This window comes from Lagopus leucura, unplaced genomic scaffold (assembly GCF_019238085.1).
Source record: "Lagopus leucura isolate 7727_CA_CO unplaced genomic scaffold, USGS_WTPT01 Super-Scaffold_100002, whole genome shotgun sequence".
Classification (NCBI taxonomy): Eukaryota; Metazoa; Chordata; class Aves; order Galliformes; family Phasianidae; genus Lagopus; species Lagopus leucura.
In genome coordinates, this window is record NW_024962263.1 from 45,104,697 (window position 1) to 45,122,442 (window position 17,746).

The following is a 17,746-nucleotide window of genomic DNA, read 5'->3' on the forward strand; positions in this document are numbered from 1 at the left end:
ACCTAAAGGATGATGAAATCTTCAGATATGCAGGCAGAGGAGACAGGAGCTGGGTTAACAGAGAACCTCACCACGATGCTGAAATACTGGGTCTAGTTCTCCTGGGCTCAGGATGTTGTTGAATGACCAGGGGAAAAGTTGGTTTAATCCTGCTGCACAAAACTCAGACAAAGCACATGAGAAGGCACTTCTGATGCTCCAAGGGACTTCACTTATGGCCAAGAAAGTGGTGTAAATTAGGGACTAGCATGATACAATTTGAGAAAGCAAAGGATTTTTATTTTATCTGAAAGACTGTTTTCTGAGAAGTGTCAGAGATTTTTTTTCCTGGAACCATTCAGTGTACCTGAATTTTGTTCATAGGTGTAACTAAGTACAAGTGAAGTCAGGGTCTGCAAATCTTTCCCCTGGGATGGAAATCACGCCCTTTACAATAGTCATCCTAAATATGTAAACCTTTATATATTTCTGAGGTCCAGAATGAATGTTTGATGATGTTTTTTATTGGAATTCTGAAAATAGCACAGTAAAAGACATTATAAAGTTTGCCCCCCATTTATTTAGTCCCTCTGGCACTCCCAGGAAAGGAGGTGCAGGGAGAAAGGGGTGAGCATGTAACTGAGTAGTGCAACCAGCACTCAGTGCCTGTTACATTGCCTTCCATTCATTCAGACTTGCTTGTTTTGCTACAGTGGCTCCATACAAGCATCTTGGAAACAAAATCTGTTAAGAATTTGTGCTTTTTCCAAGAGTTTCTTCAACCTCAAGCACCCCTCCCTCCGCTCTCACATTTTGCTGTTGGACTGCTTTCCCACAGAGCAGGTAAAGCCAGTGCTTCTGTGTGTCTGTGTATTTACATCTATGCAAGCCATCCACATCTTCACACTTCATTGTTGTTAGTTTTTTCATGTTAGCTACAACAGCAGAGTTGACATTGCTGGGAAGCTGAAAGCACCTAAAACTGTCCCATCTTCTTTACTGAGGCTGTACACAGTTGCTTACTGACAGAAGAAAGGGAGAGCACCTACTCCAGCCCCTCTGCTCAGACCAGGGCCAAGCTCTAAATGTGCCCCCGGATGGGGAATCATTGGTCTCTCTGGGCAGCCAGAGGCATTGAAGTCTTTCTTCCCTAGCTTCCTGGTGGAATTTCCCTTCTTGTTCCCCAACAGGTAAGTGCTTGCAGTAGGAAGGGGAGTGCTCAATCATGATGTGATGAAGGACAAGCTTCTTTGCGGGGAGGTGGCCTGAACATTCTTGAGCTTGCTTTTGGTTCAACTCCTTGCTCAGCAACCCTACTCCAGTGAAACCAGATAGGTTGTGAATGGAAGCACTACTCCCAGTCAGCTGGCAGTGAAAAGAACAGGTAGTAGACCAAAGCATTTGATGAAGCCAGAGAAGACTGTTTCAACCAGTAACAAGTGCTGTGTTTGCCCGTCTCCATTTCTTGTCCATCCACACATGGCAAAAACAATTTCATTAATTTCTGGTTCCCTCCCTGGTAGTATCTCTTGAAGGATTTTATAAGCCACTTTTAGCATCCACTTTCAGCTCTCACTGTCAATAGTATTTCCTTCCTGAAACCTTCCACTCACAGTGTACTTTTCTCCTCACCCTCAGTTTTATTTGGAAATCAATACCTTAAAGTCTTGTGATTTTCCAGTTTCCTTCTGCATAACATTCAAGTCCCTGGTGCTGACTATCAGAGCAGATGTAGAGAGGACCCAGACACCAGGAGCAGAGATATCTGGCGACACTAAAAGCAAAGGAAGAAGGAAATACAGACGATTGGGATTACCAATCTGACAGCAGCCCTTCTGTAGAAGCAGAAGTTTCCTTTATGTGGCTAAATATTTTATTTCAAGTTTATAAATTGATAAATGCCACAAGTAGACATAGTAAGAGACGTAGCTGGCTTTTTGTTACTTCAGATGAACAAAAACTCTTGTAAGCAAACTAGAAAACCCAGAGGAATTTGTTTTGCATAACCTGGACCTACCCTTTCTCTGGAGCTGCTGGAACAGAGGCTGCTCTACACAGTAAATACATAATAATTAAATGAATGGAGATTAACTGGTAACGTAATTCTTAATTAGAGTTTTATGTTGGAAATAATCAACAGCATTAATGACTATAGTTTCTGTAGCCATAGGGATTTTCTTTGTCCTTACAGCTGCTTTTAGCAAATTTCTACTCAGCAGTGCAAACAGCCAGATTTCCTTCCCTCCAGATGGCAATAGCAATCTGCTCTCTGACTCATCAGCAGGAGGTACCAAGAAACCTGTAAAAGAAACCCAATGACCCAATATGTAAATAAGAAAGGATCTGAAACTTCACATTGTAGTCATGAGGATCCCACACTGCCAGAGCCAGGACTGAGGGTTATTCTGGCTGCTGCAGGTGCTCAGATAAACAGATAGAGCAAGTTAGCACAGCAGCCTTCCCTGCTGACAAACCTGAATCTGAATCCCATCGTGGATTGCTGGCAAGTTGCACGTGGGGACCCTCCACTGGATGTGCTACTCTGATGACCACAGAAGACAGATGGGAATTAAAAATCTGTACAGTGCATGGCTAGCAAATTTACCTCACTGACTGCGTGTTTGGTAGCACCGTATATGCTGAATACAGAGAGATGGTGAATGATACCAACTCTTACAGAACAACCAATTTCCCTGATCCCTAAGTAAAATGTAACTCAGAATTTAAACCCAAACTTTTCTTGTGCATTAAACAAAATTCACATCTCAGGAGAATTACTCATAGGAGAATAACAGGGATAGTAGGAAGATAAAAGTATATGTAATCAATACATGATTACTCATATACAGATTTATTTCTGCTAATAGGACTGTAGTCATACAGACACTGCAGCATTTAACACTGTGTTTTTTTCTGGTTGAAAAACGAGAGCCAGCTGGGAGACAAGCAGCTAAAACCCTCAGTGCCTGCACACCTGCACAGTGCAGGTTAAGGCAGCTCAATGTGAGGACCCCAGGAGCTCCCCACAGAGGCGTGGTGGCTGCTAGACGTGTTTCTGGAGCTCTAGAGGAAGCTATGGCTATGGGAAAGGCATGTCATGCCCTGCGGCACATGCCTACCTGGCTTTCTGTGCTTGGAGACAACCCAGCCAAGGTGTGTCTGCATTCACACTCATGTAAAACCTCTTAGGAAGTCGGGGAATTTGTAAATATGGGAGTAGGCAGGCTCAGAGATCTGCCTCCAGAAGACTGTGAGAGAGGTCTGCTCCCAAGAGCACCTGTGCCTGTTAGGACACTGTGAACACCGCACTAGCTCCACTCAGCAGCTCAGCTTTTCATTAGGATAAGGCCTACTGTGACGTGCATGGACCCAGTAGGAAACTGGGAGGGAACAGACTGTTAGTTCTGGCAGCTACACAGGTCTGGGAGTTTGCCGTAAGCTACTTTAAGCAGGAATTTTGTCTGTGTAAAGACAGCAGTGACAAAACCAAGCATGGTTGGGCTTGTCCAGCCTCCGCCGCCTCGTCTTAAAAATATTTTCCATCTCAGAAAACCCAAAAAGCTCAAACGCACCTCTGACCTTTTGGCAACAAAACAAAATGAAGTCACAAACCAAGAGGAAAATGTGATGCCCTGAATAGATAAACCTCCACAGATTATAGGCTGCAAAAAAAAAAAAAGTCAATCCATTTCTAAAATGCTAACAATGCTTTGCAGTATGAATGTTAACACACGAATACTGTAATTGTGGCATTTTAGGTTTTTACCTTTAAAATGCCCAGTTTCCACGCCTTGGCTCCACAATGGATTCAGGGCCATTTTCTACACTTAGTGTTACATTCTTGATAGTTCATGCACCTACAAAGAGCAAATAACTGATTACAGGCAGCAAAAATAAAACAGCAAGTCAGCTCACTGCTATTCTGCATGTAGCCGCAGAGCAAATATCTCAACAAGCATTAGCCAGCACCGATGCATTTACTTTGATGAGATTCACTGCTTTTACCAATAAAAACTGCAGCAAATGCTGCAAATTTGGAATTTAAATAACATTTACCACTGAAACAAACCAAACCATCTAACCAACTCCCCCAAAAAAACAAAAACAAGACAACAACAAAGCAAGCTTTTGTGAGGTCAGAATTTAACAGCTAATATGAAAGTACTTTTCTCACCTCTGATGAGCTAACCAGGGGACAGATCTTCAGAGAAGACCTGTGAGTGCTTCTATTGTGTGCATCAGAGAACAACAGTGGGAATGTTTTATATATGTGCACCATGCGATGAGTGGTATGACAGAAGGGCTGCACTCACCTGATAGCGATGCTGTAGAGGTGTGCAGGCTCAGTGTGGTCTTCAAGCTCCTTAGAAGTCAAAGAAGAGAATCGGGGAGAGGGACTGCATTCCAAAGGTGTTCAATTCAGAACGGGATGAAACCAGAGTTGACAAGTTACTTTCATTGTGTAAGTAAAGACAGATGAGAGCTAAACTTTCAAGTGGCTTCAAGTTAGACATCTCTACCTCCTCTCTAAGTAAGCCCTATTTAAAAGAATTATTTCACTCTATAGGGTAAAATAGAGTTTGATTAGATTATGTGTTTAGCAGTAGAGGAATACTGGTGTCCTATCCGTGTTTTCAAAGACAGGTGAAAACTACTTAAATTTCAATCAGCCACATTCTAGAATATGTTTTTTACTACACAGCTTAATTACCAAAAAAAAAAAAAAAAAGAATCAGAAATACTCATGAATTTTGAAAATGAATGATAAAAGCAAAATGTATACCAAAAAAACCCCAAACCATAAAGCCTCTGTAAAGGCTCAGCTATGAGAAATGGTAGCTCACATAGTTTTAACACAAAACTTAATTTTTCACAGTACTTCTCTCAGTATAAGAAATGGGAAGTCCTTTTGCATTGCCTTATCTGAAACAAAGTGGAGTTTTATAAACAATATAGAGAAGCATTGTTACTGAGTCTCTTGTACAGTACAGGTGCAAAATGTTCTTCCTTTTCAAAGAATAACTTAAATTTAGGCAGGATAATGCCTTTTACCTTTTGGTGGCACAGTCTGCTGTTAGGTTTATGCTTCTGAGAAAAGGAAAAAGCATCCTACTGTGTCTAGAAGAGTATTGTTGTGAGCCTGTAAACAAGAGTTGATATTGCAATTCCAAGTATTTTACAGAAAGTTCTGGAAAAAATGAGAAGTTGGCTGTAATTCCCACTGAGACTGACATTCTAGTGATTAGCTTCAGAGCTTTTATGTAACCACTTTTTTCTTTTTGTGACATGATTATCTCTGAACGTGCTCATTCTGCAAACTCCTATCAAGATACGGAAGGAACAGAAAGTCTTTGTGTGCCACTGGTGATGTGCTACAGTGAAACTACCAGGAGAGTTCCATTCTTGGAAATGTTCAAGGCCAGGATGAATGGGGCTTTGGGCACCCTGATCTAGTGGAAGGTGCCTCTGCTCATGGCAGGTGGCTGGAACTAGATGTTCCTTAAAGCCCTTTTTAATCCTAGATATGATGACATTGGAATTAAAGCAGTGGCTGATCAAGAGACTTGAATTCTGCTCCTAGCTCTGCCCTAAATGGTAGAGTTTTTCTGCAGTAAACCCATTTAATTTTATACACTCTAGCTCCCCATCTTCAGCATTGCTTCTGTTTCATCCTAAACATCTGTTCAGATGTCCATTTAGAAGAAGCATTCTTCAGAGAATAGCTAATCTGGATTGTGCCCATTTCATCAGTGCCTCGACTTTAAACATACCCAACAGAACTTTATAGTATCACGACCAGAGAAGGAATAATTCATGACAATAATAAAAGAAAAAGGTAAACTAAATCATAAGAGACCATTGTGATTCACACAGAAAAATGAAAGTTACACAGAAGGCTCGATCAGAATTACCCATCAGGATAGTGGGACTTGCTATGGCCCCCAACAAAGGTAGTGAAAGCAAAGTTTGCTATCAGCTTTTTACATCTGCAAGACCGGGTCTGTGGAATTCAGACACCTTTCCCAGATCAAGCTTAATATCAACAGTTTGGTAGGTTGGATCAAATAAAACCTTCATACTAATATTTCTAGGAAAAAAATTCTTGCTTCCAGTATGTGTGACATTCATAGCTCATGAATATCAAGAAAATAAAGCAGAGTTCCCTTTTGTTGCTATTTGTATTTGTTTCATTTCTTGAAACCTGACTTCTGAAGTTGGAAATGTTGAGTCACCAGCAAATGTAACAGGCAAGACAAATATAAAATACAAGCTCTGGTTCAGGATGATCTAAGATGAACAGACTGCTTTCACTAAAAATAAAATAAAATATATTGAAAAGTTAGAAAGTTGTTGAAAATTGTTGAGAAGTTTGCACTCATAGCTAGAAAGGGGAGAACTGGCAATTCCTACTAGCCACAGTATTAAACATAATACATCTAACGGGATCTTATTCCTATTGCTCTTTAAACCGGAGATCTCAAGGAAAGTGAAGAGATACTTAAAGGCAGGGGCAAATGAAATCTATTGTGAGGGCTCAAGACTGAAGTATACCTATCAATATCTGGAGTTCCATTGGGCCCTATCAATCCTTGCACAAACTGTAACGTCACAGTTAGTTGTTAGGCAGTCCTTTCTAACAGACGTTAGTACAGGTAATGGTGTCCTACTTTGTGACTGTGAACACGTCTAAAACCCAACAATAAATGACAAAGTTGCCTAGTCAGGGATCAGAAAACACTAAGCCAGGTGCCTTTTTGATACTGACTCTTTACATCAATATTAATTCACATTGCATCCCAAAGCGAGACTCTAATCTCTGTGTGGGCGCATGGCTGCTTGTCAGTAATTCCCAGTGATTGACTCCAGTTTCTCACTGCCTGAAGTTGCACTTTCTTGTTCCCTCAAACGTTCTTTTGTCCTCGCTGCTTGTATGCTTCCCCAACTGTGTGGTCTCTCTTTCACTCAGCAGCTGCTTTGGCATTCTGTGTCTTCTATTTCAGTTATATGAGTGGCTCCACCCATTCGTGCTGTGAATATCATTACTTCAAATCCTGAAAGACTTCAGCGTCCCAAAATGTTCTTGTTACAGATTTTATCCCACCATCTGATGTACAATATGGCATGCAGATGGCACAGATGAAACCACCCTACAAGCTGTAAATTTTAACATGCAAAATGGAAAGGCAGAAGAAAACATATAATGAATGTTTCTTCCTTTAAAAAAAGAAGTCCAAATAAAAAAAATAATTATTACATGAAAGCAACCAAAAAAAAATAATCATGCAGTAGTAAAGTAAAGTCAAAGTAAAATTAAAGTAAAATTAAGCAGGGATTGATTTAGGCATAACTAAGTCATCTAGGTTAGAATGACAGCATGCTATAGCAGGTATCTTACAAGCACCTTGATATGCTTTCAAATCTCTCATGAGCTTTTTAAAGTAATGATTATATTACTGTCTGAATCTGTCCAGGGTAACATGGCAACATTAGGTTAGAGGGCTGACACTGATATTGCTCAATTTCTTCGTATTTTGAAGCATGTTGACATCTACAACATACAAGTGAACATGCTAGAACAGCAGTCTAAACTCTTTAGCAACGATCAACTTGCAAGTTTCCAGGAAATAAAGTGTACCATTTAGAACCATTTAGAGGCAAAGCTGCAAAGCTTTAGGACTTGACCTAAAAGTCTGATCTGACTTAGCAGATTCTCTTGAACTCCACTTTGGCTAAAGTTTTAGCCATCTATTGTGAAGGGTCATATTTTAACAACTTTGCAAATACACAGAAACCAGATCGGGCTAATGGAGGCATGTCTTCAGTAACCCACAGCTGAAGCATAGCTCTAAGCAATTCAAGTATGTGAACAGTCCATTACTTAACAGCTACTCTGTTCCTGAGAACTGTAGCATGAGAGCATATGGAAGGTCGTGGGACTTACGGCTGTAGCCAAAGAAGCTGGCAGAAAAAAAACATGTATACAGAAGTATGTACTCACATGGGTGCATACAAAGCAGTGAGGTACATTTGCGTATATTTGTTGCATGTCAAGGCTTTTCCCTGGCGTGTTTGTTTCAAAGATTGCCTACCAACTTGTCCCAACCTTTGGTCTCCAACATACCTACACAGATGTGCGCATGCATTTCTACAGCCCCAGCTGTTCCTCATCAGTGAAAGGAACCACAAATCAGCACAGTGTAAAAAAGCAGTGCTCAATTCAAGGTAAAAAAAAAAAAAACAGAACCAATAGTGAAAAAAGCCTCCTTAATGTCTACTAGAGAGTGATTAATAAATAAAAAGGTTAACCTTGTTGAATAATCACAGACATCTACATAATCTGTTAGACAGAAACCCATTGCTCGTTGCTGGAGTATGCAGAAGTAGTGCAGTGCCATGTCATCTCTGAGCAATCTCTACTCTCTCCAAGAGGTAGGGACAGTTTTTTTCTCTACTCCCTTTTGATGTAAAATTCTCATTATTTGTGGTAATGAGAGCACTAGCTATAAAGCTGGAACTTAACATTTCAGCAAGCAAAGACAAAAGAAAAGGATGTGAGAAAATACTGAACACCTTATGCCTCTCAATGTCACACAGCAACAAGTTGCTGGCAAATAAAAACAAAACTACCACTTTCTTTTGTTACTGTGATGTTTATTTTTTCTTCAGCTGTTGAGTCATAAAGGTGAGATGCTGTATAAGCTTTTAATGCTTATGGTCCTGAGGGAAAAAAAAGGTTCAGGAATATACTTTCAAAAGGGGAAAATGAAAAAGAGGAGGTGGTGACTTGCATGGTAGCTTACTCAAAGGTAAAAGGAGGAAAAGGTAAAATCATTTTTCTGCCATTTTCAATGGCTGTTTACCCTCCGAGTGCTCTGCTGCATTTCCAGCCCCTTACCCACGCTCCAACTAAATCTGACCTTCATCTTTATGCACACTGGGAGTTCAAACCCCAGTGTGCACAAACTCCACAAAGACTGTTGCCTCTTACAGCCTGAAATGTTCCAGAACGTTCTCTGTCCATTGCCTTCAATACACTCAGGTCCTCTCAGCTGTCTGCCTTGCCCTGGCCCTGTTCAGTTTAATCTCCTCACACGCTCACGGTGCTCTTTTCTGTTCTGCTTCCGGCACCCTCCCAGCTCACTCAGCTCTTCCAGTTCCTACCTTACCACTTGTGAGCTACCTCAATCTCTAACCAACTCCAAAACAAGATGTGAGCTGAACCCTCTGATGATAAACCGTGCTCATACTCCTGCCTGGTAACCACCACCTCTCATGAAGGAAATTGCACATTGCCCAGTGCCATCTTCTGCCTTCTCCATCAAGTCCAACTCCTGGCTCCACAGAGGGCTGCCCAAAATCCAACCCTATGTCTGAGAGCGTGGTCCAAACACTCCTTGAACTCCAGCACTGTGCCCGCAGCCCTGTGCAGCCCATCCCATGCCCACTGCCCTGTGGTACATCACCTGTCCCTCACCCCCAGCTGCCCTCCCGTCACACATCTCCATGCCGTTCCCTCGGGCCCTGCCACTGTCACACAGAGCAGAGCTGAGCGCTGCCCCCCCGCTCCCTGCGAGGAGCTGCAGCCGCCATCAGGCCTCCCCTCAGCTCCTCTGCTCTGCGTTGAGCACACCCTCAGTCTCCGCCGACCCCCGGTCCCCGCTGTCAGAGCAGCGCAGGAGGGGCGGCACCTGCGGGACCGCCCCCTTCTCCTCCCTCCCTTGCCCTCCTCTCCCCTCCTCTGTTCCCGGTGGAGAGCGAGAGAGATCGAGACCCGCAGGGAGACGGCGGCGGGGCTGCCGAGTGGCGCTGCTCGCAGCGAGGGGGCGGCTTTGGGGAGGAGGGAAAAAAAGAAAAAAAAGTGAGGGAGGTGTGGAAGGAAAGCGTTCAAGTCCCGCTCTCCTTGCCCGGCGAGGTAAGGCAGTGGTTCGGGGCTCCCTTCGCGTTCTCGCCGCTTCTCGGGAAGGGCACAAAGGTAGCGGTGTGGAACTCGGCGCCACTCGCTCCGCGGTCGCTGTCACCGGCGGCTGCCAATGCGCTGCCCCGGGTGGGCTCCGGGCCGGGGACGGCGAGCGGCGTCCGTGGGAGAGCCGCGCTCAGAGCGCCGTGCGGCACAGCCGACGGAGGTGGGCGGGGTGCGCGGGGGGTGCAGGTGGCTCCGGCGGAGGGCGGCGGGCAAGGAGCTCGGCTTGCGGCGTTGCCGCGCGGGCTGCAGCCGGCAGGGGGCTCCCCCCGCTGCGGGAGGCTCGACTGTGGGCGCGGGGTGCTGCGGAGGGCCGGGCCGGGCCGGCGCGTCTCGGCGCGGGGCTGAGGAGCGGTCCTGAGGGCACGGTACCGCTGCGCGGATTTGCGGTGGTAGGCCCGAGCTGCGAGGGCCTGAGCGCAGGAGGGGAAAAAAAACCCACCACCAACAAAACGGCTCAAGTAGATATCGCTGCTCGAAAGCAGCTGACAGATTTATTAGCTGCGCCTCCCGCTCTCGGAAGCGTCTGGAAAGCAGTGAGACTTTGCCCTTCCAAACGCTCCCTGGCTCCTTTCTGAAGCGTCTGAAAGGTGAAAACTTTAAGCTGTCGGGTTCTGTCCACTGGTTGCCGTTTGGCTAGGCCACGGGGCTGCCCGCATTCTGCCGCGTTAGAATCATCGATGGGCAAATGTGTTTAAAGTGCAGAATGCTTCTGCCCTACCGAGCCAAAAAAATGCTCCCTGCTCCTTTTTCTGGGTAATTTTCTCCTTTAATCACCCCGAGGATGTGACATTGTAAGTATGACTGTGTTTGCCTTCCTTTGACGCTTGCGACTTTGCCACTGAGTGACGTTTTTGGTCCTGAAGTGATACTTCAGATTCTCCGTGTGCCGTCAATGCTTTGTTATAAAGAACTTTTTTTTAAAGATTGCAATAAAGGCCCTTGGAGAATAGAGCGGACTTTATTTCTTGACGTCTTAGGAATAAATGAAGCATACGTTTTCCTTTGTGTGAATGAGGGAAGCCAGTAGGTGCCTGTTTCAGTTCAGGATGTAGCTCTGTGTGTGACAAGGGGAGGACGGCTCAGAGCTCTCTGTGCTGTTAAACACTGGATGCTTCACTGGATTTGGCTTTTCTCTCTGGTTGGCCATACCAAAGAAAAATAAGGCTGTTTGTGTGAAACAAATCTTGCCCAAGATCTTTAACAAAAGAAGTTTAGTTATAAAAGCCCTGCGTGTACACGCTGGTACTTTTTGTTAGTTGCTTTTGACTGGAGGGACGTAGCAACAACAAGTAGCAATGATGTTTTGAAAAGGCAGGTTGTAAGCCTAGGATGTGAGATTAAAGGGAATAGGAAACCCGAATACAGAGCTTTTAGTAGGTTGGTTCAGTACGTGATGCTTTGTAAGATCTCATGAGGGCATCACAGTGTGAAAAGTTGGTTTAGAATTCAGTAAAGCAGGTTGGTTCAAGGTCTTCTCCAAAGCATCCCTATTGGCATTGATATTTGATGGTTCCGTGACTCATATGTCAAGTATTTCATAGTTACAAGGAAGGAGAAAGTTTGGAAAGTAGTTAATTGCTGTAGGAAATAGGGAATGAAAGGGTTTTGAGGGGAAATCTGAAAAAATCTCTGTACTGCAAAGCCTACTACATTACAAAAACTGGGCTGTTCGTTCTCTGAAAAGCTTGACTTGGCATAATGTCAGAAATGTATTCTGGAAAACCTTATTAGTGACAGCTTAAACATGATTTGATGAATTTCTCTATAATTTTCTGTGTTTTTAGGAAAATTTAAGGGGCTGTAAGGATTTTACTGAGGGATGTATCCTGCTGTTTCTTTCATATCTGAGTGGTTTTTAAAAGTGCTTTTATGTCCTGTGTGGTTCTGTACCATATGTTTTGTATTTAATTCTTTGAATGACCACTGAAGTGCAGCCAACATTGGGTGAATGTGGCAGCTGTTAACTAGTGCTTAGCAATGGGGCACGATGATCAAGAGGGGAAGTGAAGAAGAGTACCATGTCTAATTGAAACTACAGGGGGCGGTTAGGTAAGTAGGATGTAAGTAACAAAACCTGGAGCTTGGACGTGATATTAAGGCATCACGTCTTTACTCTTGTAAAAAGGGTGATGAAATAGTGTAGAAAACACCTCAGCTTTTTGGTTTCAGAACTCACTCATGTAGCCTCTCTGATTTGTTTGCATTTTGCTGGTACTTGCATGATCATTTCTTGTGCATGGCACAAAAGATGTGTTTTCCTTTGCTTCAGAAACAGAATTGTGAAGGCTGTTGAGAAGGCTGCCAAATGAAAGGGTAATAAGCCTTGACATTTTGACAATGTCTTCTAGAGAATTAGTCATGTGAACTAGACTTCATTAGAAACAATAACTGATTAAGATATCTTGGATATTCTGAAACATAATACAGTGGCAATCATAAAACGACACTAAATTTTTACCACTAATTGGCATGGTGGTTATGTTTTGTTTTGTTTTTTTTTAATAAGTATCACTGACTCTCCTCAAATCATGTCTTCTCATGATGTCCCTTAAAAATGTTTTTCCTAATATAGTCAGCTTTGCTTCTTTTTTTTTTAATCCCCAACCTAACCTCATCTGGTTTCATGCTTTACTCTGTACACTAACGCGCACATTAATGTGGTGATTTTGTCTTGTATATTGCAAACACATCCTCCTACTGAGAACTCTGAAAATACCAATTCTCTCCTTATCATGTGAAGGAAAATGAATTTTCATTTAGTCATTACTCGTTTGCAATTTTGAGCATGGTTTATATAGCTCATGGTAATGAATTTGAACTAGAAAATAGGTAGTGAAATCTACCCAAAAATAAGGAGTTATGTTGTGAAGGTGCTTATAGTGGTGAATTATCCAGTAATGTTAGACTCCTACCATTTTAATAAAATAAATGCTCAAACAAACCAAAAAAACAACCAACCAAAGAAGACAACAACAAAGCCTCTGCAGAATGTCTGCTGGAGAAACCTGCAGGTGACAGAAAATTCAAACAGTGTTTATTCGTGGCAGTAGCAGCCACATTTTCTACTCTGCTATGGTTGGCTTGGGAGTCTCAAGTAGAAGTATGGAGTTCTTCTGACTCTAAAATATAAAAATGACTCTAAAATATAATTACTTTAGCTTTAAGTGACTCCTGGAACTGTGTCAGCTGGTTTGTGCTGTCTTACGTGGGCACGCTGTGATGTCCAGCTTCTGTGGAATTCTTCTGGGACCTGAGGCCATTGAGAATTGTGTAGATGAGTATTTTAATCGAAATATATTTCATGTAATTCCCACTGAGCTGGCATTTTAACTTCCATAGCACTGCAGAGGTTTAATTAAAAAAGAAAAAACCAAACCAAACCACACGCTGTCTGAAGACATTACAGCGGGTTTGTCGAGTGCTTTGGTTGATTTGCATTTAATCAATGTGTATATATATTTAATTGCAAATATGGTACTAAACAAAATGTTGATAAAACAGAACAGACTTTAAGAACTGTATGCGGTGACATAAAATCACCAGAACAGTGGGATAGGTAGGGAACTGCTTAAGTCAGTATGACAAGATCTATAACAGGAACCTTCATTTAATATTCCCCAGGTAAGATTTCAGAGATGTTATTCTGAAGTAGTTTTTCAAACTGATGGTGCTATGAACAACAAAACTGTGTGGGCAGGCTTAAGATACTGTTACTTAAGAGATTACCAGACATCTGTCATAGTGGTTCCATGAACAACACTGGAGTGACTGGTTTTATAAAATGCTGTAGAAAGGTGCCCCGGTTCTTCATCTCCATCACAGTCTGCAGTAGCTCTGTTCAAGGTGTTTGGTGTGATCTGAGCAGAGCCCTCAGAGGCAAGTGAAGGTAGTTCCTGAATATAACTAGCTTTAAAATTAAAGCTCAACCGTGCATCTTGCCAAAAGTAATAGGACTTTCCTGGAACATACAGGGTGAAGTTGTTAAGGTTAGTTAGAGAAAGCTGTTCTCAATAGCTTAGTGCAGCTGGTTTCTATGCCATGAGGAATCTGGGCACCTACCTCTCCTACACTGGAGTCACCAGTGAAATATGGATATTCAGATTGTGAGAAGCATTATTGTTGCCTCTTAATGCAACTGATGTCTCGGGATGAGGATCAAATGCAGCAAAACCTTGTGCTGGCTGTTGGTGATCTGTGGATCTCCATAACCAGTCCTGAGTGCAGTGGCTTTCTGCTGTTGCTATATACCTTGCTACTTCTAGTTTTCTGCTTGCTGTTTCTTTGGTGTGCAGCTGCATCTCAGTCTTGCTGTTCAGGAGATCATGCCATCTGCTTTTACTGCACCTGTTTCTGCCTCACTTAATCTCCCTGTGGCTTGTCAGCAAGCCCTCCAAATTCTGTCTTCCTTTAGAGCCTTACATGGCATAAGTCTTCTCACGCTTTCAGTCCACGTTGAGAATAGCCATTTTGTGAATGAAGCTTCATCTTGTAGCTTCTTTAAACCACTTCCATAGAATCGAGTTCTTAGTTCAACTGAGAGATATTTTTGAACACTAGGAGTTGAATCTTGATTTTTCTACTGCTACCATGCCCTTCACTGCATTGATAAAAGGTTAACAGCTTCCTGCCAAGGCCAACTATGATGGATGTGACTTTTAAGAATGTGGGGGTTTCCTAGTGTTGTCAAAAATGCTTTCTAAAATTTATTTGTAGGGATAAGCTGTTCAAAAGTTGCCATTACTCCTCCTATCTTAATCTCTTTGAGAGGAAATTCTGGTCTTGAGGACAGTAAGAAATTGGATGTAATAGGTCAGCGATGGGTACCAGCTCACAGAGGTGCAATTTTAAAGAAGACCTAACGGGAGAGGGCAAAAGCATCCGAGAGGACTTCAGTGCCCAGGACAGAGGTATGCAGAAGCACTGCTGAAGTATTTAGAAGCAGAATAACAAGCATAATGTGAATAATACATGCATTGTCATAGTCCTAGCTGCAGCAGTTTCAGCAAATCGTGAAGCGTAGCTTTCTGCCAGTTTTGTTTTGTTTTGTTTTTTGGAGACTCAGCTCTCCTTTTCAAGTCTCTCAAGGAGAGGGAAGACAGCTTTGCTGCCAGATTGTTGTTTTTTTCCTTCTCCCTCTAGGTCTGCAGTCACGATTTTAGCAGATGTGGGAGGCAACCTGGATTTTAAAGGCATCAAGATGAAAACATGTTAGGTGTTGGAAGCTTTTGTGTTGAGTTGCGGAATCTTTCAAAATGAAACAGCAGGACATGTAAATGCACAGATTTTTTTTGTTTTGCGGCATTAATTTAGTAATACCCTTATTACTTAGGGACCCAGTGTCATAATGGTTTGATGTCTTAATGGGTCGTAGTGTTCACTTTCTTTGTTCAGTGGTTGCTTTGTTAAGACGGCTTATGCTGGTATGAATGCACAGAGCATGTTCATGGTTGTGCTTGTTGTGTGACTAGGCCAGGAGTTCTTAATGTGTAGTTGAAATACCATGAGAAATATTTGAAGTTGTATGCCTCAGAAATTCTTAAATAAAAACCATCACTAAAAAAGCTTCAATTTTCAAAAGCAGATGTGACCTTGAGCCAGAAAAGCCTGGGAGGGAGCGTTCTTCTGGCTGTTCTCAGCTCTCATAATGACCAATGACGTGGTTGTTTCCTTGTATTGCCTTGTGCCTAATGGCTGTGCAGATAGATGCTTGGTTCTCCTGTGTGGCTCAGCTGTCTGGCTTTCTGTCAGGCCTGATTTTGGGGTGATACTTGTGGATTTGGTGTAGGAAGAAGATATGTTTGTGGTAAGGGTAAAGCGCTCTCCCCCATGACATGGTGAAGGTTTGCATCTCCATTTGCTGTAGTAAATCCATTTGTGATTATGTGCTGTGACGTTCTGTGTGCCACCAGAATTTCTCTTGATGGGGAAAAAAAAAAAAAAAAAAAGCAAATCTGCATCATCTGTGTGTGCAGGACAGCTGGAAACTCCTCCTAATGTTGTTGCTTTGATGTCTGTTTGAAGGGAAAAATAAGTTTTGCTTTCTATCACAGCGTTTAAAGGATGCTGTCCCAGCAGTGTAATAAATGAGAGCTGGATCTGGGACTTGCATTCAGTGGAAGGCAGTGTTCTTCCAGATGTGTTTTAATTGAATTGTCCCGTGAAAATGGGCTCACCTTGGAATTCAGTAACATGCAGTTCAGGGGCTTCCAGTTGAAAAAGAGAGGAATGCAGCAGATGCTGCATAGTTCTGATATTGTGATGGCTGATGATACTGATATCTTGAGGCTTGTGTTCTCTACTGTGATTTACTGCATAAACAAATACAGGATGAACCTCTGTGTGTAACCTTGACACATGACTGGATCTTTGCTTTGTAGTTCGTTAGTCGTTTATCCAAATTGCAGTAACTGTGTATTGGGAAACAGATTAAACATAAATAATGAAACATCACTAAACATCACCTCTTTTTTTCTTTCTTTTTAACCTGAGGGAAAGATGAATTTTTGTGCCTCTGAAATTTTATTTTTAAGAAATAGAACTTCAATTCTAGTCCCCCTGACAATAACTGAGAGCGTTTACATCTAAATTTGTCAGGTTAAGAAGTCAAAACTGTTGATGGATGTCAGCCACAAACCAAAAGACATCAAAGCAGTGTTTTGTTTTCACAGTATTTCCAGTTTGGCCAAGCTTTCTGTGTGATGTTGGGCTGCATGACCTTTAGAGGTCCCTTCCAGCCTGAATTATTCTGTTTCTTGGAAAGTAGGGAGGTATAAAAAAAACCTCACAGAACTGGCCAGTGTTACCAGTTGGTTAGATGCAACTTCTGAAACAATTTATCTGGTCTCACAACTTTGGAAAGGGTTCCTGAGGAGCAGGCTATCAGCAGCATGGACTATTCTGGTAACCTTCTTTCTGCTTGCTGTCTTTCTGAGTGTTATTCAGCTCTGGGCTAGATGTGCTTTCTGTGTGTGATTAGAAATGCATACTGTTTTCATATCCAGTTGTATACATAAATTGAGAGATACTTTGAGTTATTGCTGCAGGTTTGGTTGTGCTGCTTCATGAGAACCTAGAAGTGTGGTGGTGGTTGTGGCACTGCTGCTCATACATCAGTAGGAAGGCTATGGTGTATAAGCTTCAGTACTCTGTAAGAGGGTGGAAGATCAAGCGCCAGAGGAAAATAATGATACCCACTGGACTGACTTTGATGCATTGTCTAAAATCAGTCTTTCTAGGTTAATGTTCATAATTCAACATTTTACTTCAGAGAAACTGCAAATAAGCCCAGTAACGTATTTCTAATCCTTTTCTGGACTAAAATCACGCATAAGGAAGAGAGATTTGCTTATTTTATTTCAGCTGGTCACTTCTACAGTTTTAGTAATCGGTGAGGTTTGAGAAATGCTGTTCTCTATAATTTCCCCTTGTGCATATTTCTAGGAACTGAGTTGTGTGTGTGCCCATACGTTTCATTTTTCAGGATGTATTGATGTTTATGCGGTGGTTCAGAATATGGGTTGAAGTTTCAGTCTAGCTGAACATATTCCAGCAGCCAAGTGTGGGAAGAAGGGATTTGCGCTTCTTAGTTCCAATGGTGAAAAGAGGAGTGGTTGTCACTCCTGCTCCAAATGGTTATCTGAATAAACTGTGGAAAGTTGAGTTTTTGTTAAAAACCAAAATAGCAACAAAGCAAAGAAACAAAAGCAACAGCAACAAAAAACCACCAGCAAGGGAAAATGGGAGAAGATCTGGAAATTGGCAATTAGAGATGGGATGTTTTTCAAGATATGCAGTTTTAGAAAG

General features: G+C 42.4%; 1 protein-coding gene across 16 annotated transcripts in view; it reads left to right on the forward strand.

The window, feature by feature from the left end:
• The first annotated feature begins 9,788 nt into the window (after window positions 1-9,788).
• The window catches only part of GREB1L (GREB1 like retinoic acid receptor coactivator), a 127,156-nt gene continuing 119,198 nt past the window's right edge, over window positions 9,789-17,746 (forward strand). For 9 of the 16 annotated variants that reach the window (XM_042869718.1, XM_042869733.1, XM_042869735.1 and 6 more), the window contains exon 1: window positions 9,789-9,892. The gene's annotated coding sequence lies outside the window, so the exon portion shown is untranslated. Of the gene's footprint in view, window positions 9,893-10,403; window positions 10,531-10,683; window positions 10,735-16,749; window positions 16,844-17,746 lie in introns of those variants that run through there. The other 7 variants (XM_042869726.1, XM_042869724.1, XM_042869731.1 and 4 more) reach the window with 7 other exon arrangements.